This window comes from Canis aureus, chromosome 31 (assembly GCF_053574225.1).
Source record: "Canis aureus isolate CA01 chromosome 31, VMU_Caureus_v.1.0, whole genome shotgun sequence".
NCBI classification, from domain to species: domain Eukaryota; kingdom Metazoa; phylum Chordata; class Mammalia; order Carnivora; family Canidae; genus Canis; species Canis aureus.
Window position 1 is genome coordinate 38,724,919 of NC_135641.1, and position 19,637 is coordinate 38,744,555.

The following is a 19,637-nucleotide window of genomic DNA, read 5'->3' on the forward strand; positions in this document are numbered from 1 at the left end:
TGAAACAGCCTAGATTGAAGAAGTTTAGAAGGCTTCTGTTTGAATGAGGTATTATTGGCCAATGAACAATGAGCAATATTTGATGATGGGATATGATGCACTTCTCCCATGATTTTAGCCCCAGAGGCAGAGGAGAAGAAAAAGTCACAAGATTAATTTGTCTCTTTCCCTACTTCTTGGGTCAGGCACTTCAATTCCTCCCACAAACATCCCATTCCAGCACTTCAAAAAGAATGAGTGCCTTGAAACACCTGGCAAATGAAAGAACATGAAAAACTTTCTTCCACTACTTTGGTGCAACTGGTGAACCTCTGAAAACACCTCCTAGATCTGAACTGATGGATGAAGATGGAAACAAGTACCTCCCAGGCCATACATACATTATATGATCCTGATAACATTCCCAAGAGTTTTACAAAATTCAGTAGTTAGGGAGAGTGGCAAACCCACCCAGAGTTCCCTCCAAATTCTATGGTGCAAAAGTAAGGAGTAGCCAAGGTTTCTCTGGGGGTAGAGAATTGAATTGTCGTGTACAGTTCACTCCATGCTCTTACCAGATCATGTCTCTAAACATTGATGAATATTAATTGATGTATTTACTGCAATGTGAGGCAGTTGCTAACCTACATTCCAGCCTTTGTTCCAAGCCTCATATCATTTTCTTTCAGGCTGTTGATTTTGGAGTGGCTGTGTAATCCTAGTGAACTGCTAGCAAGGAGTGATCAGTCAACACTTTGAAAGCGTCTGGTTCATCCCAATACCTGGGAGCTGCTTTGATAAATAGTATTCATGGGACTATGTGAAATTTACCACTGTAGGAGTAAATACATGTGGGAACTTGGCAGATTATTGTTCCTATTTTTTATTTATATTTAAACAAAATCTTTTGTTTACAACAAATCCCCACTTGCCCTAAGATTATCCTGTCCCAAAATGAAGTCACTAAAGCTCTATGTACACTTGCATGAATGTCTCCCCTGTGTACTTGAGGATGGCTACCAATATTTATCCACATGTGGGAGCACTTTAGAAATAATTAAAACAAAAAACTTCCCTATATCTCATTTTTAAAATTATTTATTTTTGGTTGTTTTTAATTTTAATTCCAGTATAGTTATATTAGTTTCAGGTGTACAATATACTGGTTGGACACTTCCATATGACACTTGGTGCTCATCACAGCAAGTGTACTCCTTAATGCCCATCTCTTATTTCCCCCATGTCCCTCCCTTCTCTCCTCTGTTAACCATTAGCTTGTTCTCTATGTTAAGAGTCTGTTTCTTGGTTTGTCTCTCTCTCTCTCTTTATTCTTCCTTTGCTCATTTGTTTTGCCTCTTACATTCCACCTATGGGTGAGATCACATGGTATTTGTCTTTTTCTGACTGACTTATTTCACTCAGCATCATACTCCCTAGCTCCATCCATGTTGTTGCAAATGGCAAGAGTTCATTCTTTTTACAGACGCATAACATTATATATATGTAATATATATAATTATATGGATATGATATAATCTATGTTTATATCATATGGATATTATATATATATATATATATATATATATATATATATATATATATATCTCATAACCATACCATACCATTTTTAAAACCTGGATAAAAGGGATTAAAGGACATACCACACAACTGCTCTTACCGATGAATGTATCTACTAAAGGTGGACCATTCACTCAGGAAAGATTTCTCTTGGGTTATCAAGAGTGACACAAATTTTAGAAAGATTTCAGACGGTTAGAGCTCATCAATTTTTTTCTCAAAAATTAGCCACAGCTTTCTGGATACCTCAAAAAAATGTTTTTGTGATTGGTCATAAGCAATTTGCCCATCTTATTTATCGTGATAATCTCCTCTGAGTCCCTGAATATACTGTGGAATTTGGCTTCTCTGTTTTGTTTTCCTTCTGATCTAGAACACCCTTCTCTCACTCTCCATTCCACGACTCCCTCGTGAGGGCCTGCTACTATTCTGAGAGCTAGGGATGAAGCAATGCGCAAGACCGACAACATCCTTGCTCCCATGAACCTTACAGCCTGGTGGAAAGAGGGCTAATATGGAGAATATGAGATAGTCTTAAGTTCTGAGGAGAAAACAAAGCAGTTTGAAAGGTAGGAGGGCTGACCACTTTAGACAGTAAAGGTCTCGTGGAGGAGGAAGCATTTAAGATTTATACATTGACATTCTTTCAGATCCAGTTTCGATGTTATCTTATCTGCTAAGGGTTCCCACTCACCATGTTCACCACTTCCCCAGTGAGAGTGAGCTCCTTCCTTGTTGGATCCAAGAATAGAAAATGCACCTCAGAATATATTCATCTATTATTTACCTCGTGCTGTTACCGTTAGTTGTTTTCCTATCTATCTCCCCATTTTGATTTTCAGCTACTTGAGGGCAAGGGCTTTGTCTTGATTATCTTTATACCTTCTTGCCAGTACTGTGACTATAGCAGATGCTCAAATTCAGATTAAAAGGCACAGCATAGGGTATTGTAATAGTATTGGATGGTGACAGATGGGAGCTACACTTGGGGTGAGCAGAGCATAACATGCACTTGTTGAATCACTATGTTATACACTTGAAAATAATGTAACATTGTGTGTCAACTGTACTCAGATCTTTTTTAAAAACTTTAAAAAATTGAGCCAACTTTAGAAAATGCTAACCATGTGCAGTTTCCACTTTTGAAAGCTATACTTTATAACTCACCTACCTCTGAATCTTAAACAGATTTCAAAGGAAGCTGTTATCTACAAAAGTCATTGCCACCACCAGAAAAGAAGTATTTTCTAGGGGATTCGTAAACCATTGGCCATTCAAAATACTTGCTCAAACAAGTGATAGTTGCCAAGTGCTCTTCTAAAGGAGGTTAAGTTTGGAAAAAAATGATCTCTTCCAACAAATTTCACATAATTACCCCTTGATCCAAAAGAAAGGAATTCTCAAGCTTTCTGTTTGAAACGTCCCCCCAGATTGAGGATTCCCCAGTTGAAAACAATCAGAAAGAAAAGCTTGTGGTTAATAAACTAGAGCACTGAGCTTGAACCTTGCACAACACATGCTGGATTTCACAACAGCCAGTGAAAGAGTACGCAGAGTCTGAAAATTCTACCAGAAAGTTTTGAGTTTTGTTTCTGTGTTTTTTTGTAAACACTTTGCTCTTTTGCTTGGTCTTAAAGATTGTGCTCAAAAGAGTCTTCCGTTTTTTAAAATGTGACATCTTTAAAAGAAATAAGTAACTTGCTCAAATACAAGAATTAATAAGATGAACTTTTAAGTGTTCCTTTCTGAAGAATCCAAATGTTCTTACTTAGTTGGGATCTGATTCTGAAATTCCAGTTTAATAAATGAGCCTGCAACCCCCTACCCTAAAAGAGAATGCCTCCAAGTTCAGACTGAGGTAGGATAAATATGCCACATTCTATTTCAAATACCAAGAACGAGGTAAGTATTTTCCCTGCTGCTTCCCTGCCCTGTAATTTGACATCCATTTTAATGATGCTTGCTTTATTGCTTGTCAGAAAAGTGAAATGGCCTGTCAATTTTATGGAGTTTCTCCTACCTTTTGGATGGTTATATTACATTTTGAAATAAGTGTATGGCTTCCCCCGTCCCCCTCCTTTTTAGCCTAAATGGTGCATGTGTGGATTTGGTACTTGGCTGCCAGTGGAATGAAGTCATAACTTCAGGAGTCCAAGAGAATAGATCAAAATCACGCCAACACTTTCATGGATGGGTATATGCTGCTAAATGGATGTTTACCTAGAAAAGTCATCATCTGGCATGCAGCATAGCAAATGTTCCTAAGCAGCTAACTCATGTATACTAAACAAATTTGGCTTGGCTGCTGTGAGAGCTGCCCTGTGGAAATTCTCAACATACATTTGTTTGATTGAGCCGTCATTCCCAGTTGATCTGCTGATGATCTGTGTCACTTTGTTTAAATGTCCTGGTGGGTTTTTTTATATATATACAGTGAAAAGCCAGTATGTTTCTGTGATGGATTAAATAGAGGTGAAATTTGAGAGTGACTCCTGTTTTTGATTCCTGTTCTCAGACAGGTGGGTCTGGAATGATCAAGAATGTTACATTCAAACACACAGGAAAATATGGAGCCCTTTTGATTTAAAACACATTACTGTAAAGATATATTTGCTACTGTGTTCTCCGGTACAAGAAGCTATTTAGGATTCCCCACCTAAACAAACACCATATGGTTTAATTCTCAGCATCCCTTTCAAATGTCCAAAAACAAAGGACACAAAACTCACTGCTGGGAAGCGCAGTCCGAGAGGAGTGAGCAGGGCCCATTTCTGATGCGTGGACTCAGAAATCAAACTCAAGGTGAGGTTAGAACCGAAGCTCCAGATCTCAAATATCCTGGTAATGGTTCAGATGGAAACCCAACACCACAGTGCCATACCACGTCTGAGGCACTAATCAAGCGACTGCCTGTTTGCTCCATGGCTAAAGCACTTCCTCCAGCTAATCTTCCTAGATAGGCTCTCAGCTTTAATAACCTATGGGGTCTGCCGTTAAGTATGGGGATCTGGGCACCATCAGAACTGATGTCTCCACTCTGCCAAACCCCAGACACCACGTGATGCACATGCACCCCCGCCCCTCAGCTCCCATTAATGTGGTAGACCAAGGCCTTCCTTAAGCTGGATCCCCCCTGCCCCCCAAAATACATATATCCCTGATCTAGTCTGCTCTCATACCCGAAATTCCCCCCCAATTAGAGTGTCATTCCCTGGAGTTAAGGCAAAGCCATCTTCAAGAGCCCTCCTGACAACTGATAGCTTGTTTCTTTCGATAAGCATTTAACGTCTGTTATGGGATGCACAGCAGCGAGTCTGCACTCTAGAAGTCAAAGTGACTGGCCTCATTCCTGACCCCAAAGAGCCACCATCCAGTAGAGAGGAAAGTCGTGCAAATAAATAAAGTCCCCATGATCAACAAACCACGTACAAGGCGCAGAGAAGAAAGGAATTCATTCTGAGAGTGAGAAATATTAGGAAAAGCTGCCCAGGGATGGTGACACGTGAGAAGGCTGTTGAAGAATAAAGACGGTTTTGAAGGAGTTTCCCATAGAAAAGACAAGGGAAGAAAGACCATTTCAAGAAGAAGAAAGGGCATATTGAGAGCTATGGACCCATGACACAGCTTAGTAACATGCATGAGACTAAGTGTTTCTTGGTATTGCCTGATTTGGAGCAGCAAAGAGGCAGTGAGAGATGGGAAGAAATAGCCAAATGTGAAGACCAAATAGCCAAAGGCCTCTATGCCATATTCTAGACTCTGGCCTTTCTTTCATTATGCAATTGGTGCCAGTGAAGGGGCTTAGGATGATAATGGAAAGATCAGAGCTGTGTTTCAGTGTGATCCCTCTGATACAAATAACTGGAGAAATTTAGGAAGGATGACATGCAAGGCAGATAAACTAGTCAGGTAAACCCTCAATAGTCCATAGAGATCACAAAGTGTCTTTTAAAAAAAATGACAGTGATGGTGGAGGATAAAGACTAAATAGAGGTTTAGGAAGTAAAATTTGGTGAGGGTGGGGGTGGGGTAAAATAACCCATGACGAACTGATATACTGTATTCATGACTTAGTTTATCATGATCAGGAAAGTCTACTACTCTGAGGGAATGGGACGCATGGGGGACAGGAAGAGAAAGGTTGGAAAACCTAACCCTAAAGTAGGAGCCCTGGTCAGCCAGGAGGCAACAAGAGAACTCTGGGTACCTAGAGAATGATGACACTATAGAATCCAGAGCTTTTCCCTTGATGGAAGAGTTGATAAGGTTCACAAGATCTGCATGGGGACAGGAGGAAAAAATGTTGTTCTTGTAGGTATAAACAGAGAAAATGCCAAATCAGGCATCCAAGGACATCTTCACTGGGTCTGGTGGACTCTTAAGAAATATCCACTCCATAACAGGCCTCAGTTCTTCAAATTAGTAACTATACTTTTAAATGTTGAATGTTCTAAAGTTCCTACACTTTAAGTTGTTCACTATGTCTCGGTAATCCTAGCTCAGTTACTTCACGTCACAAAGAGCTCGCCAGATACACAACCCTTTCCTTGATCAACGTTGCTTGAGATGGAATTCCTAGGGAAAGGCTCCAAAACAATCCTTTATCTCAACGGTTTTCATAGGAATTTATTAGGCAAAATTAGACGCTGATGTAATTTTACCCCTACATTTGAGGCCTTTGAGGAAAAAAATAGTTTAATGCCAACAAATCTAATTTATAAAGATAAATTTTTTTAAATCCAATAAGTGAATATACAGGAAATCTGGAAGAGTAACGTTCTCCATCCGGGGCCCTTCCCTTGCTTGCCCCCCACCCCCTGTAGAACTCCAAGGCCCCTGGGCATGTGGGGGTGGCTCCCTGGTCCCACTCCCAACCTATGTTCCCAAAAGGGGCTGCTTGGCATTATTTACTTCTGTATTTTCTTAGTAGAAAAACAAAAAGAAAAAAAGGGGGAAACAGGGAAAGGGTAGATGTTGGATTTTATTTATTATTGTTTAACATTATTTATGAGTATTTTAATTTAAGTCCAACATCCCTGGAGTCTCACTGCAATGGGTGCAATAGATACCGATAAAACAGCGTCACGGTGCACATACATCTCTCCTACTTTTTTTACGAGTCATATTTTCTCATGTGCACACAAAGCAAATCCTGTCAAATTGCAATATACTTCAAGGCATTCTGCTTCAGATTTTCACTTTAGAAAATATAAAGAGAAAAAGAATGAGCTAGAAGACACATGTTTGTTTTATGGACTTATTGGGACCATCCAAAAGAGAATGGTCATAGACCTTTTTAGGGGAGGGCATGGGTTTACCATTTGGTGGCCATCAAAAGCAAATAAAATAATATACAGCAAAATGAAACGAGAGCGGCATCTCTGTGTTAATTTACTTACACCTGAGTGTTTAAAATTTTTTTAAAACTGATTTTTTTCTGGCTTTTGAGAGTTAGTAATCTCCTTTTCCCTCTGAAATAGAAAAAGGCAAATTTTAAACACATTTTCTTTCCTAATAAACATCATAAAATTGGGATTGATAAGCTTTGGTTATAATGTGGGCACACATCTATGTTTGACTCTCTTTCTGGTTTCCTGAGAAAAAAACGAAATGGAAGATGGGCAAAAATTTACATACTTGGCTGCCAAATTTCTTTGCTTGGGAACCAAGAAACCAAATTAGTCACTGAGCAACTCAATCTTACACAGGACCCTAGCAGACTGGCTCTGAGATCATATTGCAGTAAGTACTTTTCTATAAAACTAGACACTGTTCTCCTAATTCTGGAATTTTGAAACACTTTTTGAAAATAACCAAAACCACATTTCCTCATAGGTAAAAAAAGTTTGAAAAAAGTTGCTAAAGATATAAGGAATATATAACGAGGGTTTTATTGGTTGTCTCCCTGCAAAACACACACATACACACACACACACACACACACACACACACACATCTACACCATGACAGTCTTTCCTTATTTGAAATGACAAAACCCAATCCTTCCCACAGAGCAAATGCACACAGAAGGAAGGCCAAACAGCAAACAATCCAGAAAGTTTAAAAAAAATTGGTAAGGCCTATAAACAAACACAAACTCAAAATAAATGAGAAATATACCCCAAACAAACCCAGCAAAGGACAAATTAAGCTGAGGAAATGCAAAGGAAACCATCTAAAATTCTTTCACAGTACTGGACAGTTACTTCTTGCTCCTACACTGTCACCTGCAGGGACTGCTGGAAGGGAAAGCCCCCCAAGTGCAGGCTGATCTGAGGGTTTAGTCCTCTGCAACCTGCCGTGCCCCTCCCACTGCCAGGCTTCCTGGAGCCCTGCCCTGCCGACCAGAGAGCTCCAGGCACAGAAGGGCTCTGGCCACCCCGCCGGCCTGGTATTTGGCTCCTCAGTCACCCAGCGCACAAGTATGATGGATGATGATGGATCACAGCCCCACCAACACCGTGTGAATTTCCCAAGGCCGCTGATTATTCTAATAGAGCCCCCAGAAGAAGCACAGAGCTTTACAAAAGCCTCCAAGGAAACCTCCCATTCCCCTTGTCTGCCTGACACAGACCCCACTAAATAAAGCAACCTGGCCCTGATATGGCCTCCTCTCTTTGACACACTGATCTGGGCCTCCATACTCATTGTTCAGTGATATGATTTAGCCTTGAATGAATTTTTAATGAACACCCAGAGTTATAGCACAGTGGAATGGCCACTCCAGCTTCTCCCAGGGGAAGATAACAGTTTATGAACGCTATCAGGTCACAGCTTTCCTAAGGTTCTCTTGCTCTACAAGACAATGTGGTCAGAAGCATTTCTTCCCTATTGTCTGATCTCTCTCTTTTTCTGTCCTTAGATCTTTCTTAAACCACAAGGGGTCTCTGAGAGATAAAATTCTATACCAGATGAATAATAGGATTAGACCTAGACATGCATAAGGAAATTTATGTATTGTAATAATGGAGAGAAAAACACACACACAAGTGTAGTACTACTTAATTTAATTGAGTTGGGGCTCTTTGACTTATTCAGATCATTTTTTGCCATGTGAAGCTACAGCTTGTACAGTGGGAAGAAACCCTGGGATTTGCAGAATATGAATTTGGTGACTGTTTTTGGCCTCTTGGAATGTTTCAGATCAATAGAGACAAAATGAATAGTACCAAATATGTTAAAACTCTACAAATCATCCATGTTTAGAAATATAGCTCGTGAACATGTAGCAAAGAATATAATCTTTTGGTTCTTTTTAATGCTCACAATGACTCAATTTTTAGTCCTTGGATATCTGACTTTCCTCCCACCCCCACCCCCCAAATATCCTGGCTCTTGATTTTTTTTTTGAAATGTCTCAGAATCTGCATAAATAAATTAGAAAAAGTTTGGTCATATTTCTCAGAGATGGCTCCAACATTTCTGTGTCAGAAGAGCTTATGGGAATGAATCTGATTGGACAAGAGTAGGGACTTTACCAAATATTTGGGAGAGGAGGATGGAGACTGGCTTGGGAAGACTTCCCTTGCCATGGTTTGGCACCACGACCCGCCCATACTTCTAGACAGCAGTGATGTTTACTCACTTCATACATACCTTCAGGTGGTGGTGTTTCTGTTTTTGTTTTTGTTTTTCTGATTAGCTGTGCATCGTTAAAGACTATAATATTCTTGAAATAGTTCTTCCTGACTAACAACTCTTAGAATATACAGCCACAATCTTTATTTCCTAAACAAGAAAGGTAGATAAATAAGAACAATAGACTAGGTCTCTAGAAACCCAGATCCCATTCCTGGCACTGCTACTAATTAACTGGGAAATTCTGAGCAAGTCTTTTCATCTCTCTGGGAATCTATTTCCTCGTCTGTAAAATTACTGAATGCAGAGAGCCCCCAGGGTCCCTTCCAGCTCATATTCTATGAATCCATCAATCTCTGTATGATTGTGGAAGTAAATTCCTAGAAAGAGCCACATCTATATAGCATGCTTTGTGCCATAATCAGCATAGCACCATGTGCATATAAATTCAAGAGAGCCATTGAAGGCTGACGAAGATAGCATATTTAGTTCATATTATGAAGTTGGCTTAGAGAGCCAATGAGAAGATGAAAAGCAATAAAGTTTTATTTTTACTGAATATCTACTATGTGCTAGATTGACATAGTGTTATGTATTTAACATCATTATCTTACTTACTCTCCACCAAAAAAACCTATTGTGTGAATAGATAGTAGCCCCAATTGACAGATTTTTTTTTAAAAAAACTAAGACTCCAAGAGTTTGTGTGTCTCACCCATGGTCCCCAGTATATCCATTCTGCTGGCACCCAGGCATGATGTTCCCAAACCATTCTACTTCATTTTATTCTAATAGTTGTATCATATCCTATCATTTATAGAACCCAAACTATCAAAAGACAAATAAACTCATTACAGTTTGACAATAACTCCCATGTTCCTCTCTTTTCCAATGGGTGACTGCAGACTCCTTGGCTTTGCTTCACTTCCTTCTGGAAAGCCCAGTTGCTTAAAAGCCAACTCAGCCGCTTCTCTAAATCGGGGTAAGCCCTCATGTTCTGTATGATAATTAAGACTAATTTGTTAAAACATCACAAGAATTTAAAGTAAAAGCTAGTCATCACTGATAATCTTATCAATTCATAAAGATCAACCTCGTGATTATTATCACTATAATATAATACCTGTTTTTATTATTTTGGTCAACTTCGAGATGTGACATGTAATAAAAATAGAAATTGAAATATAGGCTACAACAAATGTATTCTTGACCTATTGGCATTTTTGTCAAGAAGGACTTTTATCTCAAATATCTCAGTCATTGCAAAATATTTCACCATATGTAATCCAAAATAATGACCTTTGGAGACTTTTTCTACTTATGATTCCAAATTGAGATCATAAATAAATAAATAAATATATATTTGGAAACATTTACATACCTATATTATAATTTCTACAGGTGTGATTAAAAAAAGATAATTGGGGCATAGGGTGAGCTTTTATATTGTTCTATGTAATCAAATCTCCATCCCTCAGACTCTACTTCATGGGCGTCCATTTCCTGATGGTTAGCCAGAAGGCTGTGACACAGACATGCAAAGCCCAAGTTTGGATCTCTTCATTTGTTGGGCTCAGAAACTGACCACGTTTGGGAAAAGTCCAAGATTTGGAGATCTGCACCAACAGAGTTGTTAAAATCAAAGAGCAGGATGCAGCATGATTTCCATTGCTTCAGTAAGAGTCTGTGAAATGCCAATATTCTGCATATCTTCAAAGACCAGAATCTGTCTCCAAAAACCGTACAAAATAGCGCACTACAAAGGAAAATCCTTCAAGATCTGTGCTATTGAACTAGGACCAGAAATAAGAGGAAAACCTCTGAGAACAGTATAAAAATGACAGATATAAGAGGAGGCCAAGCATGCCACGAAACGAGAGACTTTTTGCTGACAGATGAGCACCTTTGAACTCTAACCCAATAAAAGAATTAGCACTCCTAATGTATAATCAGTACAGCAAGCAAAATATGTCAACACATGATAGGCAGGATAATCAATCGACGTGTAAGGTAGGAACCAGGCAGACTGAATAGCAGCCCAGCGCCACTGAGCCAGACAGCCCTTTCCTGCTCCTGAAATGTCTCAGACTGCAGGGATGAGGAATTAATACGCAACAAGGGAAAACCCCTAACTGGCGAGACAATAGAGCAAGGCTTGAGAGCCCTCACTAAGAAGTGACTTAGGATTCCCAAAACTGAGGAGTTTCATGTTTTTTTCTTTTTCTTAGATATATTCTAAGGGTCTATCTCTTGTCAGATAATGGAAACTTTGAAACAATCAGCCATAGCCCTATACCCTCTTCTCTTTTCCAATGAAGATTTCAGCTCTGATTATTTCTGTAGCTCCTGATCCTTTATTATTATTATTATTATTATTATTATTACTACTACTATTACTATTATTATTATTTTAGAGAGAGAGCACAAGCAGGAGGGGCAGAGGGAGAGGGTGAGAGAGAATCCCAAGCGGACTTCTCACTGAACACAGAGCCTGATGTGGGGCCCAATTTCACCAACTTAAGATCATCACCTGAGCCAAAATCAAGAATCAGATGCTCAACCGACTATGCCAGCCAGGTGTCCCCCAGCCAGGTGTCCCCAGCCAGCTGACTTTGAATCCTGGTGAGCTCTATGTTAACCACAGATCTCAGGTAAGTAGTTTAACCAGGTTGGGCCTCAGGTCTGTATTCCTCTGTAAAAACAGAAGAATAACACTTTTTAAACTTATAAAAATTTCAAAAATAAACATAGAGCCAGCAAAATGCCTTCAGTAATACCTAAAGGCAGTAGGCAGTCATATTCAACAAAGATTGAGAGTAGGCAATTCTCTCCTTGTAACATAGTGCTCTGACCCCTGTGAGCCCTTAAGAAATGTGGTGATGCCCATATGTATTAAATAACAAACTCACAGGCCAAAACAGAATAGCGTAGTGTCAGACATGCATGAAGGAGGGGTGGGGGATGTCCTAGCGTTGACTTCCCTATCTGCCATATATTACCTATGTGACAGCAGGAGAATCACCCAATCTCCCTGGGTCACAGTCAACTCATTCGTAAAGTTGAATGAATAGTATCTCGCCAACCTGTAGGTCTAAGCTGAGAAGAGTGACTCACAGTTCCTTTTAGCTTCAGATCAATAATTGCAAATTATTCTGTTGCTGGTTCACCTTGTCTCATGTACCGACTTGAGGAAACCAAAAAGAAATCATTTCAATCCCTTCAGGAATTCAGAAATGATTCTTTTGTTTTACTTTGCTTGTGCTTTTTTTCTGAGGGAGAATCACTACTGTTCTCTGCATAAAATCATGTCTCGAGTCTGCAGAATGTTCACAGTGTGGTTTGCATGGCTGTTGGTTAATAATTGTTCAAAAGAATCATCCCAAACAAGCTAGTCCCAAATCACAGGTGTGTATATTTTGTAAGAGCTTCCACTCACGCTACTTATAGCTCAGGATACCACCTGTTTTAAACTGGATAGCTCTGTGTGATGCAATATTTTATTTTTCATTTATTTTATTTTAAATATATTTACTTTCCAAACAGTCGCAATGCAAGAATGGCTCTTCAAACTATGCATTTTTAACACTGGGTATTGAACTCTCAGGACTTTACCAGCACTCTCTTTAAAGGGCAATTTTCTTCACTGACCATGGCAAATACCATTTGAATCAGCTAACAATTTCTCTTTGGGTTCATGAGATAGAAGAGTATGTGTCCTGTTGCCGCTAGGCTCAAGTTTATCATTTTAAAACCACTTGGAGGAAAGTAACCTAAAATCAGAGAAAGAGAAATATTGTGAGGTTTTTTTTTTTTTTTAACATCTGCTTAACCTTGTTCTAGTGGAAAGAAAATCCTTGTCTCTGATGTGTGTGGATATAGACAAATTCAGACGTTCTAGTTGTTATCACTCGCTGATACTACAGCTACAAAAATGAAACCCGAGGCCTAATTTGCCTTAGAATTCAGAAACGGAGGCGCTTTCAGACAGCAACAATAAGTCATTTTTCACGTTTATTTTCCATGCACATAGGACACACCGCCCTGCCATCAACATGTCAGACAAAATCCAGAATGGCTTAGCACAAAAATTACCCAAAGAATGACCACCAGAAAAAGAGTTGTGACAAAACAACCATGCTAAAATAGTACTTTAACTTGAATTATATTTGCATTAATTTGTTTCCTAATACTTTTGGAGAACTTTGGGGGAGAAAAGACTGGGCTTTTGTCTGGTGGTTTTTGAAATATCAAATGTTTGTCGTCCATCAGCTATCCCTTCTTGGATGTGACAGTGTGATAGAATAAAGGCCAACTTTTGTTTTGGAATCTCATTGACATAGCCCTTTGGCAGCTAACGAGACCTGTTCTCATTTATTGTGTCCTTTGTACCCTGATGCCTACTTATAAGGAAGGGCAATAAAGGAGGCCCATGGCAATGTCTCAACTTTCCCCCCTAAAGACTGAGACCCCATGCTTTCTGTAACATAGAGCATGAGTAATACTTGTCAGAGAAGAGAAGAAACGTGCTGGGCAAATAAGAGACATCATTTGATACTTCTCTTCCACATTTAAGAAGCTAAGTGAGTTGTGGAATCGGGCTGAGGAGTGAATAAATAGCTCATCACAAACTAGATTGAACCAGTCCCATCCATTGCACTGTCTCAAAACAGTCTCCCCTTTCCTTTGATGATATTCAGGTTAATTTAGCTTTCTTTAAATGTTTTCCATGAACTCACAGAGCAGTGCTTTCAGGACAACATAACTACAATACAAAATGTGGTCATTGTTTTATTTTATCTACTGCCGAGTTGTCTAATTATGAGCAAATATTAAAAGGCCCTACCCAAATTGAACACCAATAAAAAATAAATTTATTTTTAAAAAAAGATCCTAAGGCACAAGGGGAAAAAATATTAAAAAATTAAAATAAATAAAAAGCCCTACCTGTCGTCAATAAAGACATGAAATGCTTTGTTTTTTTCTTTAGATCGAATCAGTGACAGAAATGAACTATAATCAGAGCTCCTGCCCATTCTCTTCTCCTCGTCATAGCGATCCTGTCTCTACATGAATATATACACACTTGTACATGTGTCTCCACGTATGTGTATGTCACCTGAGAAGCTCTACTTTCAATTGATTGTAACCTGGTAAATTTTCACTCCTACTCTTTAAAAAAAAATGTGGAAAAGCATGCTTTATTTTTTCAGGATGAAACTAGCAAACTACATGCAAGTATCTGAAGACTTTACTAAGAGAAACTAGGCCATTTCCACTCTCATTTCCCAGAGGACACTAATGCCAGAAAAGAAAAAAAAAAATTTTTGGCAAAGCTCTTTTCTTTCTAATTATGAAGAAAAAGATGATCATAAAACCAGAGAGAAAGATATTGTTCTGCAAAGAATCCAGACCCCAAACTAACCACACGCAGGAATGTTTATAAAAATGACTTTCTTGCCATTCTCCCTATTAGATATTTTATGCTATAGAAAAGTCCTTGTGTAAAAAAAATCACTTTATCACAGATTCCACATGCAGGTTAAAAAAAAAAAAAAAAAAAAAACCAAGGCCAGCACTGCTCTGTGAGTTTCTTTCCCAACTACATGGTAAAGCTGGGGAGAACGTGCGTGCCTGGCTTCTTGACATCTACACCGTGACAGGCTCCACTGTTCCAAATTACATATTGTCACTGCAGATGGCATTTCTAATGCAAGATCGATGCCCTCTGCTAAAGTACTAAAAGACCCAAAAGTTGCAAGGCCAGATGTGCCATCCACAGCTTAGAGAAATATTTACGCTAAAGAATTTCTCTGGGTTATTTTGTTTCAATAATCTTACTCTTGAAAACCCATGCTGTTTTCCACAAAAAAGATGCTGTTCCCTGTGTTTCTCACTTAGCTTCTGTGACACTCCTTTGGCAATACCATGGGTATGCCATCAAAATCATACCAGACAAATGCTCCTGACAGCGGGGGTCTATCAGTTTTCACAGCGGGTTTCTTGCCCTGCAGCTGACAAGGAAAATAAACATCTTCCAAGGAAAATGAAGGCGAATGCCAAAATGTCTCATCGATTCCCAGTAAAAATCCCATTTTAAATATTAATTATGATAATGTTTGACTTTAAAAGAGAGGCAAAAAAAAAAAAGAAAAGTTTGAGTCAAGTGCGAGGAACATTGGGAACATCATGATCTCAACAATGTGATGTAACAGAAATATACGGAAATGTCACTAATTTCCATTTGACTGGAACAACTCCTCAGTTCAGGTCAGAGATTTTTCTCTTTAAAAAGTTTCAACGGTTCAGTTCAGTGACCATTGGACTTCACCTCCAGAAATACTATCTACCATTAAACACTTATTTTGGTGTTTTATTTGTGGTCACAAAGCACCAGTGACTTCAAAACCTCTACACTTTATTTAAATTGTTTTAAGAGAAAAAAGAAAACCAGGTTACCTCTAAGAAAATGCATAGTTATAATGAAGTAATAGAAACAGTAGCAGCCATAGAAAAGCTAGTGACGCCTTGGGGCAAAGTTGGTCCTGAGCTCTGCAGGAAAATACACGAAAGGGGATGGGTTCCAGGAAGCCACCAAGACATCCCATGGGCCTGGGAGGCCAATAGGAACGTGGGTTTGTCAAGCAAAGCAGAAATGCTGCAGGGACCCATTAGCACCTGTACTCTCTAAAACAGCTCAGGAAGAGACAATGGTGGAATAATTTGAAAAATCCTATGACAACTCATAAGCGAGGAAAAAAAATGGGCTTTCTTGGGACACCTGGGTGGCTCAGTGGTTGAGCGTCTGCCTTTGGCTCAGGACATGATCTCGGAATCCGGGATGGAGTCCCACATCGGGCTCCTTGCATGGAGCCTGCTTCTCCCTCTGCCTGTGTCTCTGTTTCTCATTTTCTCTCATGAATAAATAAATAAAATCTTTAAAAAAAAATGGGCTTTCTTAAACAGGTGTTTCAATAACTAACCAAAGCATTTCATGTGTGTGTGTGAACACTTCCCAATTCTGGTATTTGTTTTTAACCCTGCCACTTACAAGCAAAAGGCAGAAGCTGACCAAGTATAGGATATTTTCTCAGTTAAAAAAAAAAAAGAAATTACAATTTTATTAGAGGAAGAAAGGCACAAGTGAATAGATGGCGTATAGATGGCATATATTTTCAGTGTTTTTGGTTACCATTAACAGAGGCAGGTATGAGGATTGGGGGTTAATCTTAAAGCACCACCAAGTGCAAGTGAGCAATTAAAAAAGTCAGCATAGTAACCAAGATGAGTTCATGAAATCAATCACTGAGAGGCCACCTTGCACTTCACTCCTTAAATACAGGAATAGAAACATCCCTATGATCACACCTCTTTCCTCCTTACACATGTGGAAATTGGCCCTATCTCTTTTAGTCACAACATATGCTTGGGGAGACAAAACCAAGAATCAGAAGTGACCCACAGAGTCATCAAATTTGATCTTCTCTTAACAACTGAAGCCTAAAATGATAGAACCAAATCAGGCATCAAATGCACACCTTCCATTCTCCAAGTTCCTGGCCTCTCCACCAGTTAGCAACTCTTGAGCAAGGTAGGCAGTTGTCCCAGGCAGAGTGAAAATGATGTCCAAGCAAGAGCTCAGTCCTGGGAAGCATGGGAGCTGGGTACGGGCTCCAGCCTATGCAACAAATCCTCAATGACCACATCATTAACCTCTCATGGTAAGTAGGCTAGACGTTTTCCTTCCAATTCTAAGAATCCTTGGATGTGAAATGGGAATTATGGGGAAAATGTTTAAAATGAAGAAACCAAAGAAACCATGGCAGTGGCTTCTTCCTATCTGAGCAATCAGGGTGACTAGCAAACACATTTCCCCATGAGATGCTGGCCTGCGGGACCAAGGCAAGGTATTTTCCTCCGAGGAAGTGATTACAGGTAGTGGAAATGGAGAAGAGAGCCCTCACTCCTTTGGTTCAACTGTGAATCACTTTCAAGGAACAGGCTTGCCACATGACTCCATTTTCAGTTCCAATTTCTCTCAAAAAATGAAGAATTTGCAACCTTACAAACGAAGCACGTGATTCAAGAACATAACGTTTTAACATATGATGGGCACTAAAAAGTTGTGTAAAGATGGTTTAACTGGAAAAGAACATGCACTCTGGAACAAAATAGGTATGTATGGAGGAACCTTGAAGATAACCAAAATAAAGAATATTTCTCAAATGTTCCATTGAACACAATTTTATGCAGGGTGTGTTTTCATCTCGTATAAGGGATCTTAACATCCCATGGAATAATATAATAGGCAGATTTGGCCATGATGGCAGGATACAGTATTTTTCTTGTAACTACATCTCCCATGAAGTCATTGCAGTCAAAAAAACTCTGATCCTGCTGGAATGAGGTTCAGAGGACTCACTGAGAGGCAATACATGGTCTAGCAAGAAGAGTTATATTACATGTCACAATCAAGAAACAGGCTAGGGTTTCTAGATTCTTCAGAGCTCCACTATTGGGTGTTCTGATGGCTTTGAAATGTTGATCGTTTACTATGAACTGTCTTCTTAAAATACATTCTCTTCTTCTCTATGCCCATTTTTTGCCAGCACAATTATTGTGCACGTTAGATCATAGCTGGTTCAGGACATCATTAAGGAATGTGGGGTTGCTTGCCTCGTGATGCATTTTCAGATTGCTGTGCTGATTTTAGATGGAATTTCGACTTTCTTCCCCTAAGTCTATCGTCAATCTCCTCTACCAGCCGGTCAATGGTCCACTGTTGATAAGTCCAATTCTTGCCATCTTTTTAGTACTTTTTACATGGTGCCATGATGGTTTCTCTGCTTCTTAAATCCTAAGTTCTTGCTGTCCTCTGATCCCACAGTTTCTTCTTGCCACTTGCTTGCACTGCCCTGTTTTTGGAATCAAGGCTAAACAGTGACAATATTCCTTTTTTTCTGTTTAACAAACCAACCAATTACAGTACATCCTTTTTTTAAAAAAAAAATCTTTGCTTTTTTTGTGTTTATAACTCTTCTCTGAATTGAGGTTGGAAGATGTCACTGCTCAGACTCAGAGATTCTCAGGCATTTTTAAGTTAATCGCTTCTCCAGAGATAGGAGGGGGATCTGAGCCATAAATAGGTGGATGTGAATGAACTCCTCTTTTCTCTAACACAACTTATCTACGTTAATCTGAGCAAGAACCTAGGCTTCTTAGGAAGAATAAGCATGCAGTAAAGAACCAGGCTATTAACTTTTTGCAGGGAACCTGTACAATCCTACAAGGAAGAGAATTTATGCCTCATGATATTATATTTTATGTTGTGTGAGCAAATACAAACTATAAGTATTTTATTTTGCTCTTTATATCGGTTGCCATTTTTAAAAAATTGTTGTCTTCCTAATTACAGGTGGAAGGCTCATTTATACCAATATATATTCCCAATTACATGTTTGAATGTCAGAGTGATAGCTGAGACTCACATCCCTTTGTTATTTTATTTGTTGCCCAAGCTGCCAAGTGTGACATTAGAACTTACCAGGAATTAGTATAATAATGAAGAGAAAACTGATGTGTTTTGATGACAGAACATGGATAAATATCCTGATCATTTACATTTCTGAACGGTGACTAACGAAATCAAAGCCCAAGCTGAGTATCCAATACGGAAAAAAATAAACAATCAACTAAATTTATACCAGAAACATAATATTATTCCCAAAGTAAAGCAAACCACAGAGAAAGGGTAAATTTTCTTTTTTGCAAGTATAAAATTCCAAATTTGTTCATTTCTTTTCCTTGAGCTAGAACCCAAGAGCCTTTGCCTAACATTCTAGATCACACTCATCTGTGTAAGCAATTTGACTCCATAAGATAGACTCAAAAAAGAAAAAGGTTATTCTTATTTTTAAGGCCTAAGGCACTAAAATCCCTACACTAAAAATTAAATTTGACTTTTAGCAGAGCTTTGCCTACCCAGGCCGTCCAATACATCAATGTGTATTAAATAAAACCTAAACCATATGACCCAGTGAAAAATATATGGACTTTACGGTCAGAAAATCCTCACTTTAAATCCAAGTTCTGTCATTCACAAGCACGCAACCTTGGACAATTTACTTTACCTCTTTGAATCTCTATACCTTTATATATAAAATAAAATATTGCCCATCTTGTTGTAGAGCTTGAAAATAAGAGGCTTGGCATGATGCAGAGAAAGTACACAATAAATTATAACCATTATCATTATTATTTTTTAAAGAGTGCTCTTGTAAGCAGAGGAAATAACTAGACTGGGACCATGAGTCTTTGATCTGTATGCTCTAACTGCACTCTCCAAACTGTGGTGTGCAGAGAAATCACTTGAGATCTTGTAAAAATGCAAGTTCCAATTCAGTGGATCTGGGTGGGACCTGAGATTCTGCATTTTTTAACAAGCTCTGATAGGATTCTAAGCCACAGACCACACTTTGAGTAACACGGCTCACTCTGAATCTGGA

The 19,637-nt window shown here is 39.0% G+C and overlaps 1 protein-coding gene across 8 annotated transcripts in view; it reads right to left on the bottom strand.

Moving 5' to 3' along the window:
- MECOM (MDS1 and EVI1 complex locus) overlaps positions 1–19,637 on the bottom strand; it is a 552,464-nt gene that overhangs the window by 299,411 nt on the left and 233,416 nt on the right. Inside the window, exon 1 of one of the 8 annotated variants that reach the window (XM_077880238.1) lies at positions 9,154–9,280. The exons of the other annotated variants lie outside the window; for them this stretch is intronic. The gene's annotated coding sequence lies outside the window, so the exon portion shown is untranslated. Of the gene's footprint in view, positions 1–9,153; positions 9,281–19,637 lie in introns of those variants that run through there. 8 annotated transcript variants of the gene reach the window in all.